Source organism: Sorex araneus, chromosome 1, assembly GCF_027595985.1.
Source record: "Sorex araneus isolate mSorAra2 chromosome 1, mSorAra2.pri, whole genome shotgun sequence".
Classification (NCBI taxonomy): Eukaryota; Metazoa; Chordata; class Mammalia; order Eulipotyphla; family Soricidae; genus Sorex; species Sorex araneus.
The window spans coordinates 413,145,530-413,161,042 of record NC_073302.1 but is presented as its reverse complement, the minus strand read 5'-3'; the positions used below and the strand labels follow the sequence as shown (position 1 = coordinate 413,161,042).

Here is a 15,513-nt window from a genome sequence, read left to right as displayed (position 1 = left end):
TAAATGGTTTGCTTTTTGTTTCTTGTTCAGTGGGAAAATTTTATCTAAAAATATATGTTCTTGTCAAATCCCAAGCTGGTCTCACACGAACCTAACCAAACAAGTGTCACATGGCAGAAAGCACTAGCAATCCAGGGGTTGGGTGTTTTTGTTTGATTTTTGCAACTAGGTTTTATTTTTCTCCAAATTCTGGTTCTATCATTCTAATCATGGGTTCACATTATTACATAACATTTTGAAGAATAAATCCATGCATTCATATATTCATGCAACCCAAGTTTGCTAATTTTGTTGGTGGAGTGGGAGGAGAATAAATGCATAATTAAAATTCACTGTGGCAAAGATCCTGACAGGAGAATATACAGGAAAAGTCTAGAAAAGGTATTAGTATGGCATATAAAAAAAAGGTTTGCAGGAGGAGGTATTGCTTATGCATAGCTGTATGGATGTATAGGATTAAAGGATATTAGAGAATGTACCTTAGCAAATGTGAGATATAGGTTAAAATACTTTGGGGACAATGACATATCCACTCTGACTATGGTACGGAGTGTGAGTATGGTCGTCATAATGTGAGAGCGTCACAGACTAAACTTAGAAGGTAAAATTTTCTTCTATAGCATTGCATGAATAGGAGGATAGGGGGGAATAGTGACACAGGTTTCAGAAGACTGGTTTGAGATTTAGGAATATATCAGCAATATATGTTAGAAGAGAGTTGTGAAAAGTTTAGATTACTTGAGTGGGATGCAGAGAAAGGAAAGTTTTGAGAGATGTTAAGAAATTTAAATGTACATTATAAACTAAAAATATTAATCTTCTAGGTGACTTAGAGATATGTGAATGGTCTCATATATGAAGGCAAAGAACACTGGAAGACAATTAGTTTTGAGTAGAATGCTGTAAGTTCAAAATTGGACCTACAGTTTAAGGGGTCTATTATATCTCCCAGTAGATTTGTCCAGTATTCTATTTTGTATGCAGTTCTTGAATCAGAGAGTAATGACCGTTGATTTATATGACAATAGTGTAACAGCAGTATTTGAAATTATAGTGTAAGTGAAGTTATCCATGGATCTGTATGAACTGTATGGAATGAAGAAAGGTTGAATTCTGAAGAGGTAATTTCCTAGACAAATATTCCTAAACAAATGCTGAGATAATAATGAAGCAGTTAAATCAACTTTTTTCCCCCTACCTCAGCTTCTTTTCTTCCTTGCATCAACAAACGTTTATTAATTACCTACTGTATATATTACACATACTAAATCCTAAAGATAGTACAGGCTAAAACTTTAAAGATCTCTGTCCCTGTTAAGCATATGGGCATATATATGTGTGTATATATACATATATATGTATATATATATGTATGTATTTGGGGTCACATCCAACTGTGCTCAGGGTTTATTCCTGGCTCTATGGTCTTATGGTCTGGGATCATATGCTGTGCTGGGCTGATCACATGCAAGACAAGCACATTACTATTTCTCCAGCCCCAGTTAAGCTTGTATTCTTACTGGAGAATATATAGATTGGATCAGTAAACTTTAATAAATAACTTTAATAAATTCCTCCTGCCAGAACTGCTCAGGAGGAAGAGAGCAGCATGGAATGCCGTCAAGAGCGTCAAAGAAGTTGTTAAGAGGATGAAGAACCTCCGGCTCTGGGCACATCTTTTGGACTCCACCGTTCGTTCTTCCTGCACTAACATACTCCTCAGAGACCTGGGTCCTATGCAAACAGGATGAGAACGCTATTTCGGTATCCCAAAGAGGAATTGAAAGAGCTATGCTAGCAGTATCACGTTCCACTCAAGTGAGAGAAGGAATTCGGTGTTCTGACCTCTGCCAACGATCAAGAATCAGGGATGTTGTCTCGTTTGCCAAGGCATCGAAAATCAGATGGGCCAAGCACATAATGGGATTTACAAACAATTGCTGGACTAGAGCTGTTACTGACTGGATTCCAGGGGACGTCAAAAGACCACGTGGCCACCCTTCGTTAAGACCCTGAAGGGACAGTTTAAGGCTCTTCGTGTTCCTGGAGTGAGCAGATACCATTGGGCTACACTAGCACGCGAAAGGGATGAATGGAGACACTACTGGCGCCCACGCGAGCAAATCAAAGATCAATGGGATGACAAGTGATACAAGTGAAATAAAATGATGAGAAACCCTTTCATGTTCCAGAAAAAAGATAAAATATTAAATGGACAACCATAAGGAAGATCACAAGAGAGAGTATGATTAGGGAAATTAGCAGACAGTGGAAAGTAGTACTCGCTTTACAGATAGCATTTAAATTAGAATCCTGAGGATGACAAGGAGTTATGTACTAATAGGATTGCAGAGGGTTCAAATCAGGAGGAAAATAGCTCACCAACCAAGTTTCTAAACTTGAAAGGAAGCAAGAAGAATGAGGTACAGATTAATTTTAAGAGTCCAGTTTAATTCCTAATAGAAAGGATGCACAGCAAATCATTAGCCATACAAATAATTACTTAAATAACAATTGTAGAAAGGTATACCTAATAGAGAAGAAAAACAATAAGAGAGCACTATCATTTGGGCACAAAGATGAATAAGAGGCTGGGAAGTACACTTAAAAGGCCTCGTTTGAGAAGTCTAGTTGAAAAATAGAAGAATGTAATAGTAGTATACAAGGAAAAAAAAAGAGCTTTTTAAGAAAAAGATTAGCAGAGGAACAAAGTGCTGCTAAATTTTCAGATAAAAATTATGTGTCCTGGTGAGGGCCGGTGTCTGGAATTTAGTAAAATGGGCCAAGGTAACTGTCAAGAAGGGTTGGGTAGAAATGCCAGTGCAAAAGAATACGGGGTTTACGGGTAGTAACTCATTTCAGTTAACAGGCTATACTTTTCATTATGTATCAATGATAAAATGTTTGCAAGCTACTATCTAATAAAGGGTTGAACCAGAAGCATTTAAGGGACACTACAAATCAATACCAAATATATATATATATATTTTTCTTTATATATATATATAAAGAAAAACCTAAAATAACCTGATTAAAATTGGCAAAGGTTCTGAATAGACAATTTTCTTATTGTTCTTTCATCTTTTTTAAAAATTTTTTTTATTTGCTTTTTGGGTCACACTTGGCTATGCACAGGGATTACTCCTGGCTCTGCACTTAGGAATTTCCCCTGGCGGTGCTCAGAGGACCATAGGGGATGCTGGGATTCTAACCCGGGTCGGCCGTGTGCAAGGTAAAAGCCCTACCCACTGTGCTATTGCTCCAGCTCCCCGTTCTTTCATCTTCTTTTTGGGGACGTCACAGGGGTCTATGCTCAGGGCTTCGCCTGGTTCAGCATTCAGGGATCACTCCTGAACAATGCTCAGGGGAATATATAGGATGCAAGGTATCAAATGTGGGTGAAGAAGGTAAACACCCTACCTGATCTACACTACCTGCTCTCCAGCCCCTCAACAGACACATTTTTCCAAAGAATACAGAACAGAGACAAAGGCTAAGTGAAAAGGTGTTCAATATAAATAATAAGGAAATTCAAATCAAAGCCACAATGAATTATTTCCTCACATCTATTAGTATGACTATTATCAAAAAGACAAATGGTGACATTTTGATGATAAAGAGAATAGATAATAATTCAATGATGCTGTGGAAAATTTACTGAGGGATACTGTATTAACTTTCCTTAAAGAAAAAAAAAATAGGTTCTGGATATTCTTATAGAGACTGCACAAACCTGTATAATGCTTTGAGGAGTATGCCATTTTTTTATATTATTCCCATCAGATGAGGGGTTATGTCAAAGATATACAGGGTAATGGTAGAACGTTACAAGAAAAAACATCCAACCCCATCAACAAATGGGGAGAAGATATGAAGAGACATATTGTCAAAGAAGAAATCCAAATTGCCAAAAGGCAAATGAAAAAGTCTAATCATCAGAGAAATGCATATCGAAACAACCATGAGATAATATCTCACCACAGAGACTGGCAAACACCATGAAAACAAGAACAACCAGTGCTAGCACAGATGTGGGAGAAAGGGACTCTTATTCATTGTTGGGAATGTTGACTGGTCCAGCATTCTAAAACAATAAGGACATTCCTCAGAAAACTAGAAATTGAGCTCCCATACCAAGCAGTACTCCTGACAATATACCATGGGGGCCCAAAAAGACAGAGTAGAAACACCATACACACTTCTATGTTTATTGCAACACTGTTCACAGCAGCCAGAATCCAGAAACAACCTGGGTGCCCGAGAATAGACAACTGGATAATGAAACCATGGTACATCTACACAATGGAATACAAGACAGTTGTTAGGAAAAATAAAGTCTCCTGAAATTTGTTTATTAATGGATGGACCTGGAGAGTATCATACTCAGTGAAATGAGTCAGAAAAGGAGGGACAGATAGAGAATGACTACACTCATTTGTGGAATATAAAAAACAAAAATAGTTTGAGACTACTATCCAATTCCAGGAAAAACAGGCACCAGGAAGAGTAGTCAATGGCTGGAAGCTTGTGACAAGTGTGTGGGGGACAATGGGAAGTTAGGACAGAAAGGGACCAGAATGACAATAATAGGAATGAAAACTCTGGACAAGAACTGAGTCTCGAAGTTAGCTAAAGTGATATACAAGATAACCTTTCAAACCCATGATGCCCAAAAGGAAATTGGTGATGGGGAGGGGAAGAGAGAGAGAGAGAGAGAGGGAGGGAGGGCGAGAGGAGGGAGGGAAGAAAGGAGAGAGAGAGAGAGAGTGAGAGAGAGAAATAGGGAGGGAGGAGTGAAGGAGAGAGAGAAGGAGAGGGAAAAAAAGTCTGGGACGAATGTTGGAACATTATATGACTGAAATCCAATCATGAACAATTTTGTATCTGTGTATCTCACTGTGATTCAACAAAAAAAAGAAAGATAAAAGAAAAATAGATCCATATGATTCAGTATTCCCATTTCTGATATATCTGAATATATCACACATATTCATATATATCCAAATGAAATGGATCCATTATCTCAGAGATATCTGTATTTCTGGACTCCCATATGCACTGTAACATTATTCACAATAAAATAATATGGAAACAACCTGTGTCTATCAATAAAGAAACGGATTTTTTTTTTTTTAGTGAATCACACATAAAAAAAGTATTATTGAGCTCTAAAAGCTAAGGAAATCTTGTCAGTTCCAACATGATGATTCTGGAGGGCATTATGCTAAATTAAGTCAAACAGACAAAAACAAAGAGCTAAAGGCATTGCTTTTATATGGAAATGTGAAAAAACAAACAGTAAGTCAGTGACAACAGAAAAGTGGTTGCCAGGAGATGGAGGATGGTGTAGATGAGAAAGAGATGGCGAAAATGGTGCAAACTTTCCAGTTAAGAAATGAGTAAAATCTGATGATATAATGAATAAATAGTGATTAAAGATGCTAACACTGTACTGTATAACTGAGATATGCTAAGACTGTAAATATTCTCATTAATAATAATAATAACAACAGCAATATGTATGCAAGGTAATGGATATAAAACTTAAGCTAATGATGGGATCCTTTCATAATGCTTACATATTGGGTCATCACACTTTACACTTTGAATACTTTTTAATATTGTCAATTTTACCTCAATAAGCTAAAAACAACAAAGAAAGTGCTGCATTCATTAATTATGTCTGCTGCTGCGGGTGATCATCCTTACTCATGTCTTCTGATCCAGTACCGTGTATATCAGGCACTTTCTAACTCATACCTAATGTTGGGATAAATTCCAACAGTTGTAAGACTGAAGTGCAAAGATAAAATTATAACTACTCCAGACAAAATACAAAGAATGCCTTTTAAAATTTTGAAAAAGAGGTCTCTTATTAATGACACAAAATCCAGAACCCACAAAGGAAAGTGTCAATAAGAGATCAATAAGATATTGCACACATCTTTTAATAGCAAAAGAATCAAAGTTAAAAGTGATAACTTTGGAATAATATTTTCACTCATAATTCTCTGACACATGAAAAGCTACAACAAATGATCAAGAAAAAAGTGCAATCATTTAAAACATAAAATGGGCAAAGTATTGTTATTTGCAGAAAATTTCTCTTTGCATATGCAAATATATTTAACCTGATTTATAATATAAGAAAGCAAACTAAAGATATTCTGCAGACAAGCCTATCAGGTAACTAAGGCTGAATCAGTAAAATCTTATTTGTAAAATCAGAGACTTTTATATGGAAATTCAAAATGGAACAAATCTATAGTGCTTAACATTTATCAAAATTTCAAATAAACACTGTTGGATATTAATCCTAAGTGTTTTAGGCTTCATCAGTGAATTGCCCCTTTTCCTCCTCTCAGAGAAGCTTAGCTAGCATCCCTAACTTAGTAAAAGTTTATCTTTAACCTTTCCTTTGTGTTCTAACTCTCACTGTTTCAGTTCCCCAAGTCAGTTTTGATTACTTTAAGCTTTCTGGTAATTCTGGAATTTGTATTTGTAGTGCTTTGTATTTGAAGTGCAATGCATTTGTACCTGTTTTTCCAATTCTCCTATAGCATGTATATATTTTACTATAGAGCAATGTTCTTTGGTTAAACACAGAAAGAGTTAATGCTCTGCTCCTAATATTTGGGAGTTGACTGATTCTGAAGTATATCTACTTCCGGGCACTGGTCATAACTACTTGACTCAGGCTTCGGTTGCAGTAGTTCCTAAAATCTGAAAGGGGGGTTCTGCTGTAGAACTGGGATGGACCCAGGGAGAGTGGCAAAGTTACCCTGGCATTGAAATGGGGCAGTCTAGAAAGCATAAATGCATGGTTTTGATACAAGTTGTTATGACTTAAGAAACAGGACCACCCCTGGGGAAAGACAAGCTGAACTGGTCTGAGGAGACTTAGTCTGGGATTTAAGGTAAAAGCCTTGCTTGCTCTCAGAGCCCAGAGAACTAAGTGTTAAAAGCCTTTCTTGTTTTCAGCACCCAGAGAACTAAGTTTTGGGATCTTTGTTTCCTACTGTGTTTATCCAAAGAACTACAAGTATTGATAAGAAGTAAACTTAAGACTCTCTGCCAAGATGTGACCCAGTTGGCCACATGATCCGGAGGCCAACCAGACCACTTTTGGTATCAGCGGCTGTTTGCAGAAATGTCTCTAGACTGTGAACTAAGCCATAGATAGCCCCACGCTGGCGGAGGAGGGGAAAGGTCTTCCTTTCTAGGCCTTTTTTTCCCTTTTCGGGGAAAAAGGGCATGGCGTCTGCCTTTTATAAGGACCATTAAGGAGGTACGAACTTGAAGGCGTGGGAAGGGGAAAAAAAAAAAAGTATTGACCTTGCAACAGCAGGATGCGTGCATGATCTCAAGACAGGGGCAATACCAGTGCACCCAGTAGACCACATTTGGTACCAGCAGCTGCTCGCAGAAATGTCACTAGACTGTGAACTAAGCCATAGCCCCATGCACCCCAGGAAGGGAAATGATGCAATTTCTAACATAAACCTCCCTGGACTTAGTTACTAAAACACTAAAATACAGAAATCCCAAACCGCGTGTAGCCATTATTGTGGCCGCGTGACTTCATATCTCTTCATTCTCAGTAATGGAAAACTAATTATCAAATGCTTCCTTTTCAGCAGGGCTATATTTTGGGGGTAAAACTCCAACAACAATAGTGAGTTTTGTGTTGAAATATGGAATGTAATCAAGTTAAAGAGAAAGTGAAGTGAAACTTATCAGCTACGCAGGCAGGGGTTGAGGGTGGCAGGTGGGAATATGTGCACTGGTGAAGGGACGGGTGTTCGAGCATTGTATACCTGAGACATAAGCCTGAAAGCTTTGTAACTTTCCACAGGGTGATTCAATAAAATGAATAAATTAGAATGAATGAAAAAAAAGAAGTAAACTTAATTGTTTAACCTATACAACTAGAAGCAAAGACAAAGGCGATATAGATGCCCCTGGGATACAGTGTCTCCTTGAGTAAATCTCACCAAGAGAATTGCCTCTGCCAAATGTCTTACTTCTGTAGATGATCAACCATACTTATGTCCTATACCTCAGCCTCATCCCCCCACAGATGTTCTGTAAGTATGCTAGCAGCTCTGCATTAAATGGACCATTTTCACCATCAGGCTGTGATTCCCCCATTTCTCTGTTTCTATGCTGGGAAGGCCTGAGGAGGATGGGAGGTAACAAGGCCACTGAACGCACGCATTATGCAGTGCCTACATACTTTGTGAACACAGAAAACACTTTACTTAATCTAGGAATTCTAGTTCTAAATATCATTCCTCAAGTTTTTTGTTTCTTTAAATGCATTATATGGAATGATGTGTTGAGTTATTCACCAATGCATGCTTGGTAGCAGAAATAAAATATCTAAGGTAGCAACAAAGGCTGGTCAAACCCATTAGTACAATACTATTCATTCATAAAAATAAATCTAGCATTCTGTATGAGGCTGCTAGACTGTTAGACCAATTATTTCCAAAATATAGTTTTCAATGTCAAACGCAAGGTATAACCCCAGTGAATAGAATGTACTCACTTTCGTGAAATACACACATTGCTTAAATATGCAGAAAATGTCTCTAGATGGTTATCTAAGTACCATTGTTTGGCTGTCTCTGGGGAAGGCCACTATCTGTGGGAGAGGGGTGGAAATGCTTTTTGCATTGCATATCTTTTGAATCTTAAACTATGTTAATATGTTACCAATTCAAAATGTTTTTAAGAATACAGTGACAGGGCACACTAAGGTGATAAAGAATTCACAGCTTACTAAAATAAATATTTTTCTAAACATAATGCTTTAAAGAGTCAATCAAAAGCAAAATATATAGTGATACTCTGCAGCAATTTTAAATTACTCTTAAAAATTTAAAACATAAACACTGACACAGTAATACAAATTAACATAGCAGTGACCATAATATTTTATGATCACTGATAAAAATTTAAAGATAATATCAGGTTAATAAAATTTTCTATTTGGGGGCTGGAGGAATAGCACAGCGGGTAGGGCGTTTGCCTTGCACGCGGCCGACCCGGGTTCGAATCCCAGCATCCCATATGGTCCCCTGAGTATCGCCAGTGGTGATTCCTGAGTGCAGAGCCAGGAGTAACCCCTGTGCATCGCTGGGTGTGACCCAAAAAGCAAAAAAAAAAAATTTCTATTTGAATGTATCAAAAAATATTGCTGAACACTAATAGGAAGTAAGAAGCATGATTTAGAGTAAACAGGTGATAACAAAATTAGATAAAATGCACCAAATATCTTTAGGAACACCATGGGTTTATAATTATCATCATGAAGGTACTTTCCATCAGCAGCTATCAAAGACTTGACAAATGCTGCTATAATACACAATTGGCAAAATCTGTAAGTGGTAGATAATTACTAGTCCTTTAGTTATAGAGATATTAAATAATGCCAAAGCGGGTGTCCTAAGCTCTGTCCTGTCACCTTAACAGTCACTCTAGAGATATTCCTGGTGTCCTGGTGTTCCATGACAATTCTCTCAAAAGACTAGGACCACACTTTCAGCCTTGTACCTTTCCCTTGAATCCTGTATTTATAATAGAGATTTACATTTCCTATATCTTATTATTCACTCCTTGAAAGAAGACTTTTTTTTGGGGGGGTAGGGAGGGAAGCATCACATACTTCACAAAATTTTTAATCCTATGGGTTTTCTATCCATAACTTTTGGATCCGAAGCATAGATCAGCAGTAGCAGATGAGCAAAGGTGAATATTGTGACAGAACTGTCTAAAAGTAGGAAAGGTGAAAAAGATTAGTTTTTAGTTTTTCTTCCCATTAAATCAGTAAGTGTTCCAAATCCCTTCCTTCACAGGTGGGATTTTTTTTTTTTTTTGGTTCAAATCCAGGATATCAAACTCTCACTTCCTAAATGGCCAATGTCCTTATTCCATGTAACCAGATGAAAATAAAAGGAAAAAAAAATGAAAAAAAGAAACTTTTTCCTTTGGAAAGAACCAGGTACAGAACCACGATAATTGAATACCAGGCTTTGGTTGTATGGTGCAGATGCAAGAAAAAGGTTCTGGAATTATAAAGAGAATCTAGGTCTTAGGAACTTAGCTATAAATGTGTCCAGATTGAAGGTATTTTCCCCTAAGCTATAAAGAAGGCTAGATAATCATGTTTAATTCTGTGTACTCAGGGCTCCATGTGTTATTTGCACAAAATAGATATAATGAAAGAAATATTTTAAGGATCGAGTTAATGACAAAACGTTTCTTCACGAACCAGTTCCATGTTTTTCTGAGTAGTGTTGGGACATTATAAAGTAGGAAAATTCTTTAGAGATGCTTCTCAGGGGATCTAACTCTAACAGAAAGCTTTGCATATGGTCTTATCAACATAATAGTCTCATTCAATAGTCTCACTACATTAAAAAAAAGAGATTTGGGATTTAATTTAAAAACTAGAATCGTTAACCTGGAAACCTTAGTAAAAATCTCTGACAAAGCAGAAGGGTGCAGGGGGAGGGGTAATCTGGGCCCAGTAATACATATCATCTAGAATTGTGCAAACTTTGCACATATGAGGTCCTGGGTTCAAAAGCTGGTACATGTGGCTACCGGGTACTGCTGTCTGTGGCCCCCACAACAATATCAACAAAAAAGAATCAGAATACATTCCATTTCCTGTTTCCAATATGGCAAATAAGTTTTAGTTATGCTTTATCTTTGGGCACACTCAAAATAAATTATCACAAGACAACTTCACTGGCTTTAAAACTACTTTTAAATTACTCACTATAGCTATCTAAAGAAACTAGCTGACATATCCTTATATTTTAATCACTGAATATTCTATAATCTATCTAAAATTCTCTCTGAAACTTTAGCACTAAGAAAGGATTATTGTAGAAGAGGTAATCTTGAGTTAAAAAGTTGAATTGTTGGACATCTTTTATTTTTAATACATCAATTCACATTTAGGAGCCTGAAACCTTTTGGTGCTGGGGATTGAAAGCAGGACCCAATAAATGTGAAGCATGGATTCTACCAATGAATCACATTCACACCATTTTCATAGTTAGATATTTGCCTTCTTGGCCACTGCATATAAAATCACTTATTCCATTTTAAAATTTATCAGTTTAAATGTTTGTCATTCCTCTTGTATGTGAAGATCCCTAAAAGAAGAAAATATTCTAATTCATTTAGGTGTTCACAGTTTTGTTTGTTGCTGATTTTTTCCTTAAAAAATCTTTACATATGTAAGAAATAATCAATATTTAAATTATAAAAACTGAAAGCTGCCTATCATTGTTTTTTCCACTAACACCTCCAATAACATTCATCAATGTTATTAATATTCATTTGGAAAATACCATCTAAAATAGGAAGAACTAATAAAAAAACCGATTTACCAAAGTCCACTCCTTGGGCAAATATTCTTTGCTTTTATGGTCCAGATATGTAATGATTTTAGGTATGATGGTATAGATAATAGACAGAAGTCCCTCGATAATATAGTTGCCACAGTATATAAACTCTGAATAACTGAAGAAAGTATGAACTTTGCTGCTAGAACTTCAGTTCATGAATCACTAGTGTAAGCAACAGATGTGTATCATGTGCAGTGACCAATTACATTACTGCTTTCAAAGTCTGGCAGTGATTGAACACTAAGCATTTGTTAGTTTATGCACAGGCAATAAAGAATGAAGTTGTGTTTGCTGTCTCCTTGTCTTCTAGGAGTCCATGTGACATTTTAAAAATGTAGATAATCAAAAGAAGGAATTCGCCAACAGAGTTGAAAATGTGGCAAAAGAGACAGAAATTGATAATGCTGGGAATAAAATTCTAATTAGACATAGCAGTCATGGAAGCAACAACAGGATGCAGAGAAGCTGAGAAAGTTTTTGAGAGGCTCTGAAGATCGGAGCAGAGGTACTAGATGAAGTCAAACACTGACATGAATAAGATAAGTGATTGTGGCAAAAAGAAACTTTTTTTTGATGAACCTGATTCTAATATCTATATAATTATATTCTAATATCAAGATAATTATATCAACTGATAGACTGGGCAAAAGAGATGTAATATTATCTCTTGATTACATTTTATTAACACTTTATTTTTTCAGACTTTATCTCTACTTTGCTTATCTCAAAGAAATATTCTGCCATTGCAATGAATTTGCCTATGAAGTGGCAGCCTTTAGTGTCAAAGTCTTTGCCATATCGTCTGAAGAAAACTAATTATAGAAACAATTTAAATAAAGCTGGTAGTGCCAGATACATCCTCAGGTAGAGACTTCCAGATGAGAAAACAGCCCATTGTAGTCTTGTGAAATAAGAAGAGAAGCTAGTTTAGCCAGACCGAGACTCCAGAACACAAACACCAATTGCTGACAAATGTCTATAGTTTAAGTTGTTAAATTTGAGGGATCTTTGTTTAAAAAACACTATGAAAATAATATCAGTGAAAAAATGCTCTATTCAAATATTTTTTCAATGCCCGGTAATTTCAGAATTTTGGCTTTATAGATGGAAAGAAATCTGGTCAGTGCATTTCACATGCCTATTTTGTAGAAAATCACTCCAATGCATCTATGTGTGTGTGTGTGTTTGTGTGTGTGTGCGTGCGTGTGTGCGTGCGCACTTATGTTCTAATAGACTTTGAAATATCAAATAATAAATCTTTCACTTCTTTTTTATCTTTATTTTGTTTTCAATATTTTTTATACTTATGTTAAATAATCACTTCTATTCACTATTCACAGTTCTAAATTTTTCTCTCTTTTTTTGTAAGGGGTGAACACCTGGCAGTAGTATGGGGTTGTTTCTGAATCTAGACTCATGGATCACTCTTGGTAGGGCTCAGGAGACTATGCATAGTGCTGGAGATCAAACATGGATCAGCAGTGTTCAAGGTGAGTTCCTAACCAATTAGTACTGTCTGGAGCCTAAATTTCTCTCATTAAATACCCTTAATTTTAGGTTCAAACTGCATTCTCTTCCCATCTAGTAGACTGGAGTGATAGCACAGTGGGTAGGGTGTTTGCCTTGCGCGAAGCCAACCCAGGTAGGTTCTATTCCTCCGTCCCTCTCGGAGAGCCCAGCAAGCTACCAAGAGTATTTAATTAAAAAAAAAAAAAGGCTGCACGCCCGCATGGCAGAGCCTGGCAAGCTTCTCATGGTGTATTTGATATGCCAAAAACAGTAATAGCAAGTCTCACAATGGAGACTGGTGCCCGCTTGAACAAATTGATGAACAATGGGACGACAGTGCTACAATCCTTTTATATTTTATAGAATAAAAAATCCTCCTCCATTATTAGTGATTTTATTTAGAGTGTCAGTACTACATTTAACAACTTTTGTCTAAAGAAAAATTTAATTCTGATATGGCATTTTATTGAATGCTATGGAATCTTCATTTTGTCATAATTTTATCATATTATACTTAAAATTATATAATTACCTTCTATTCTCAACTCACTCTGATCTAATAGCTGTTTTTTTTTAACAAAGTTTTTGTTTTCTTGAATTTTACTGAATACACTAATTAGTTTAAATTTCTTTGGATAATTGTAGAAAAGTGTGCTTTGAATGCACCCTTTCTTAAGTTAGTAGACGCAATTTCTTTTCTCTCATTCTACATTTTTCTTATCTTCTCCTTAAAATTCGATGTATCTAGTCTTGTACTGGCCAACAGATAGCTTCGGTGGATTACAGTTTACTGAAGTCTCTATCCACATTTTATCATATGGCTATGATAGAATCTTCTCAGGCCTGTATCCATGGCTTTATTAAATAAACAGACACTAGAAAAATTTTCAGCAGGCTTTCATCTAGTGGAGTTCTGCTGGATCAAGGTAGAATCCTTCCTTCCTTTTCTTCTTTATCATTGGTATTGTAGTACAACAACTGAGCACTGGGGTTAGCAGGCTGGCTCTAAACAGGGATGAATGAATGATCCATTTGCATTTACAATGCTAATGTGTCCCAGTTATTCCAGTTTGTTCTGCTTCAGATTCCTTATATGTAAAATGAAGATAATACAAGAAAATTAATTTCAACACTAATAACACACGGAGTGTTGTGCACAATGAACTGACATATATTTAGATGTTCATTATTAGCCTTTCTCTATCTTGACTGTTATAACTGCAAAAAACATACAAAAAAAAACTTTTCAAGCTATCACCAAACTTCTTTATTCACTTCCACTTCCATGGCTTTGTGAGGATAACCCTTCCACAATTCAGGTTACCAAGTCTCCCTCTCTATAAGGTCCTGCTGGTTTCCCCAATTAGGTTGCTATTCAGGATTCTAAGTACAAAGGAAAATGAGGAGAAAGCAAAATAAGTTTTCTTCTGTTGCAGACAAACCTCACGGTTAGAATACAGAGGCCAGCCAGAAGCAGAAGGGCACTTCCACAGCCCTCCAAATTCACTAGGATTTCAACACATGTTTAAAATCTTCCAAGAGCTCCAGAAGAGGGAGAGTTGTCTGAGATTTCTAGGATGAGTTGACTGTGAGTTGTTATTAAACGACATCATGGTTCATAAAGGACATGTAATTGACTCTGAGTTCAAGATCTGAAAATACAGCTGCCAGTTGCTCATTTGAAGATAACAAGACATCATCCAAACCTAATACTTAATCCTCAACCTGCAAAAACTGCCCTTCTTGTTGGGGATCCTGTCTCACTAGCATGCACCACTGTTCTCCCAGTTAGCCAAATTCAATCCTTCAAGGTTGCTCCTGCCTCTACCCCAACTGTATTTTCCATCTCTCAGTTACTACTGGCCCAATCCTGTTTACAATGTCTAGTTTGACATCCTTCTTGCCATTTATGTTCTTTCAAGTCTTGAGGACAAACTCCACCATTTTTTAATTTGTTTATATTTGGACTACTTCTGGCACACCTTTCAGGAATTGTTCCTGGAGGTGCTTTGAGGCTCACAGGAGATGCAAGAGATGGAATCTGAATCAACCGCATGCAAGGTAAATGCTGTACCTGCTGCATTATCCCTCCAGCCTCCAAACTTTTGTGTGTGTGTGTGTGTGTGTGTGTGTGTGTGTGTGTGTATGTAACTACTGTTCTAGCCTTTGAAGTAGCCTACTGGCCATTAATATTTTCTTCTTCAATCAATACCATGGATTGTTACCAGAATTATGTCACTGTCACTGTCATCCCATTGCTCATTGATTTGCTGTAGCGGGCACCAGTAACGTCTCAATTGTGAGACTTGTTTGTTACTGTTTTTGGCATGTTGAATACGCCACCAGAATTATGTGCCCCAAATAAAAATTGCTTCATGTCCCTTGTCAAATGTGAAAAAAGATTTCCAATCCTAGACAGAAGAGTTTCGTTTTCCCAACTATTATAGAAAAGGATACTCAAGACTTTCCCACTCCACCTCCCCAGTTCTCTCTTAGTATGTAGCCGTGGGCTATCTGCCATCCTGTGAGCAGAGTTAGCACTTTTGCTCTCTCCCATTTATTCTTTTTTCATCCTCTT

General features: G+C 36.8%; 1 protein-coding gene across 13 annotated transcripts in view; it reads right to left on the bottom strand.

The window, feature by feature from the left end:
• The window catches only part of FOXP2 (forkhead box P2), a 562,025-nt gene that overhangs the window by 82,290 nt on the left and 464,222 nt on the right, over positions 1-15,513 (bottom strand). The gene's annotated exons all lie outside the window — the stretch shown is intronic.